This window comes from Marmota flaviventris, chromosome X (genome assembly GCF_047511675.1).
Source record: "Marmota flaviventris isolate mMarFla1 chromosome X, mMarFla1.hap1, whole genome shotgun sequence".
NCBI classification, from domain to species: Eukaryota; Metazoa; Chordata; class Mammalia; order Rodentia; family Sciuridae; genus Marmota; species Marmota flaviventris.
This window is the reverse complement of record NC_092518.1, coordinates 116,878,885-116,882,975: the sequence shown is the minus strand read 5'-3', so window position 1 is coordinate 116,882,975 and position 4,091 is coordinate 116,878,885. Positions and strand designations below refer to the sequence as shown.

The window sequence follows — 4,091 nt, the reverse complement described above, 5'->3', positions numbered from 1 at the left end:
CCTTCTGGATGAGCTTCTGTATGGACTCCCGCCATTCCTGCACTCCCACTACACTCTAGAGGATTCTGCAAGAGCAAATCCTGGCAGCAGGGCCTTCCGGTCCTTTCAGGCCTGGGCCTTGGCTCTTAGGGACTTGAGGAGGCTACGCGGTAGAGGTGGGGCGGGTCCCATGGGCGGGGCTGTGCCGGTGAGGCGCGACCTTGTGGGCGGGGCCTCGTGAGTAGGGGCCCCTCTGTAGTTCGTGGATGTGGGCGGGACCACTGTGTGGGCGGAGCTACGTGGAGGCTGCCGCGGGAAGGGGCGGGACTGTGCGACCAGCGGGTCCCTCGGGCGGGAGGGGGGCCGGAGGCGGAGGCTGCAGGATGGCCTGAGCCGGGTGTGGGCGGGGAGATCTGGAGGGCAGGGCTCGGACAGGTTAGGGGCGCTCCACACCTCTTATCGGCCTCGCCGTGGGTCCGCGCTCCTGTAGGTCAGCGGGTCAGCGGGGCCTGCGGCGGCCCTGGCCCATGGCAGGGTCTGCGGCGCCCGCGGCGGCTCTGTCGGGCCAGACGGTGTGGCTGTCGCGCTTCGCCTCGGTGCGCGGCTCCTACAGCGCCTTCTGCAAGGGGCTCACCCGCACTCTGATCACCTTCTTCGACCTGGCCTGGCGGCTGCGCACGAACTTCCCCTACTGCTACGTGTTGGCCTCGGTGATACTCAACGTCCGCCTGCAGGTGCGGATTGAGTGAGCGCCAGCAGCGTTGGTGGCCGGGTCAGAGTCGCCTGCCCACCAGCGCCGAGCCTGGACACCTTGTGAAGGACAGCGGGGCCACCGGACGCTTTGGGGTGCAGAGTGGCCTGGGTCCCTGCTACTGTAGACACCCGCGTCTGGGGGACCGCTACCCGACCCTGGACCCCGTCAACACCTGGAAGAAAACTCACGCAATGGGTCCTTTGCATTGGGCTCGAGAAAATTACGAGTCCAGCTGACCTGTTGCCTCACACTGGCCAAAACTGGGAAATCAGAAAGAAGGAATTTTACTGCAGCGAATTCATTTGCCAAGTCTGAGCAAAAAGGTAGGAGAAAGGGTGGGATGGGGGTGGGGGTTAAGCTGCTAAGCCACGTAGATATCGAGGACCCCGAGAGGTTTGGGGCAGTAGAGAGGACACCCAGACAAAACAGCCCGAAAAGATGCCAAGGCAAGCTGGGGAAAGGCAAGGCAGACTCAGACTCTCCTCTGCTCCCCTGTTGTGATTCCTCAAGGGGGTTAGGGGCAGCAGTGGCCTGAGCTTCTTGGAGAGTCAGGATATCACCACAGGACAGATAAGAAGCCCCCTCCCATACACAGCGTGGATCCCCTCCCCCTTTACAGAGACTGGGGTGGTGTCACCTGAACGCTGGGGAATGGGTCAGTAAGGTCCCTGGAAGTCCCTGGAGCACAAAAGATGTGCCCACCCTTCTCCACCCACCTTGGGGGATTCATGGCAAGGATGGTTGCCTTATAGCCAAGCCCCAGGTCTGTCCCCTTTTCAGATCTCAGAATGCTGGGCCTCTGTTCATCTCCACACAGCCATTTGCAAATCTGCCTCTTTCCCTATATTTGGGGCCAAAGGACTGGTCTGTACCCTCTGCTGAAATCCCTCTTGCTCCCCTAATCCCATCTGGGGTCATTCTCATTTGCAGACCTGGAGGAGTAGGGAAGAGATGATCCTGCTTCTCCCCTTCCCCCACAGGCTTGCTCAGGCTCCCTGCAGGGCCAGCCATTGCCCTATCAGAGCCACAGAAGCCCATCCTCCAGCCCAGGATAACCCAGGAAGCCCACTAGGTGCTCAGGGAATTTGGGAAAATGGAAGGATCTCCCTGAGCAGGCAGCAGCTCTCAGTCTGGGTAGGTGGGGAGGGCAGAAGGAGAAAGGAGGTTGCAGAGAAGGCTACACAGGAAACAAGGCCCTCTGTCTGTGGCCAGGCAAATCTGAGGTCTCCATCTTTTTTTTTTTTTTTTCAGGCATTGGTCTTTATAGGTGGTGTCCAGCCACTATCTGGCTTGTCAAGAATCTGATCCCTGCCTGGAAGTGCCTCTATTCCTGCAGCCACCTGGGGAGCAACTGAGTGAAATGCCCAGGAGGAGGGGAAGGGCCTTCTTGGTAGAGGCCCAGCATGGACAGAGGCCTTGAAGCTTGAAGGGTGGGTGGCCCAGGGATTGGGCCCTGGCATGGGAAGGAGGGTCATGTTTACTTGGGAACAGAGATCTCCTAGCAGCACTGTGAGGAAGATATATTCTCCCCACTAATGGGGCTCCAGGGAAGGGGCTGGGATTTGCCCTTGTCACACAGGTAGGAGGGTGGAGCTGAGTCTGCTGTTGGACCTGCAATATCCCACTCCCTCCACAGACTTCCTTAAGATCTGGCAGCCTGTGGAACAGGGAAGGAGTACAGAGCTCCCAGGTACCTAGGAGGAGAGGGGTCCAGGGGTAGGAAATCTGGGATATGGCTTTCCTTGGAATGGTATGGAAGGTCCCAGGGAAGACAAAACAGTGAGCTAAGATGGGGCACAAGAGAGATGGGTCTCTGAACCCTCTCTCTGTCCCTGGACTCAGGCTCCATCCCCAGGATCACACAGGAGAATCTCATCCAGATGACCTGGGATTGACTCTGGAGATCCCAGGCATGCTGCTATTTGGGATCCCAAAATAGCCAGAAGCTACCCAAGAGGAGTCCTCACCACCCATGCCTATTCCCTCAGCTCCTCTGGCACTGGTAGCTCAAGTCCCATGTACTGAGTTCCTGGGACCAAAACCTACAGAAGCCTGGCCAGTCCCAGGGACAGAGTGGCCCAGCCTCCTACTGCTGCCCTTCTCAGCTCCTCACTGGATCTGGGGTCTCCAATGAAGATCTCAGTTTGCTCCACCCCAAGGATGGAGGCTTTAATATGGCTGCCATGTGTCCCTGTGGTTTCCCAAAGTCTAGGCCTGGTAGCTTCCTTCCTTGTGCCAAGTCCCTCTGGAGCCCTTCATCCTGCTGACCCTTCTCATCTTGTCTACTCAGGACCACTTCTGGAGACCTGTCAGCCTCTGACCTCATCCACAGGTCTCTGGGCCACCTCTATGGGACAAGAGACACAGGGTAGAAGAAGAAAGCAGGAGCCAAGGGGCCTCCTTGGGTCAGCTACCCAGTTTGGGCCCTTTCAGATCCTGGTCCCACCCTCTGGGTGACAGGATCCCCAGCTCCAGCCTCTTCCGCAGTCAGCCAGGAAGGAAGGAGGATGGCCCCTCACTCCTCACTGAGTGTGTGTGCATGTTTGAGTACGCATGTGTGTGTGAGTTTGCCAGCAAGCTTGTGGGGGTGTGATGGAAGGGATGGAGCTGTTGAGTATGAGGAGCTGCTCTGGCTGCCCAGCCCTCTCTGCAAAGGGCTCCACTTGGGGCCTAGGAGCCCTTTTCTATAGGGAGAAAAGTAAGTGGAGCCTCAGGGCCACCCTCAGACCTCCACTCCAGGGAAACCCAACCCTGCCCAGCACCCTGGCTTGGTCTTTTGCCGCCTCTGCCAAAAGGGATTGGCCCCAGGCCCCACCCAGCCTTGTGTTCCTCCACTGTTGGGGCCTTGACCCATGAGTGAGCTTCTGCTTTCCTGCCTCCCCTCTTGCCCCTTTCTCTCCCTCAAGGGCCCTTGCTGCGTGATGGGGTCTCCATGCACTTTATTTATTTGCAGTCTGTGTTCCAGGTGGCGGAGCTTCTACATATTCAGAGACCCAGCCTGGATGACCTTACATTTCTGTGTGATGATCTCTGCGCTGGCCAGCACAGTCTGGTCAGGGATATGTTCTTGTTTCTGATATTGTCACATGTTGTTGCCCCCCTATGTTAAAAAGAAAGTCCTTGAGTTCAGAACACTACAATACTGACTGGAGTCCTCTTTTTGCTGGGTTTGGTGCATTTGCCAAGGGCAGGTGGGGAGGAAGTTCCTAGGGTCAGGGGCTGGGGAAGCCTCAGAGGGCCAGGTCCAGGCTGTGTCAGGACCTGCTGCTTCATCAGAAGCTGCTCCAGGACCAGACTTGGCAGGACCACCGCCCTCCTCCCCGAGGAGCGAGTGGCAGCAGAGCCTGGCCCAGGAGAG

At 58.2% G+C, this 4,091-nt stretch overlaps 1 long non-coding RNA gene across 1 annotated transcript; it reads left to right on the top strand.

Annotated features, from left to right (window-relative positions):
- The first annotated feature begins 363 nt into the window (after positions 1 to 363).
- Positions 364 to 3,873, top strand: LOC114101862 (uncharacterized). The gene is made up of 2 exons (XR_011705682.1): positions 364 to 1,056; positions 1,985 to 3,873. It is a non-coding gene; the product is annotated as an uncharacterized lncRNA (long non-coding RNA).
- Positions 3,874 to 4,091: the final 218 nt, after the last annotated feature.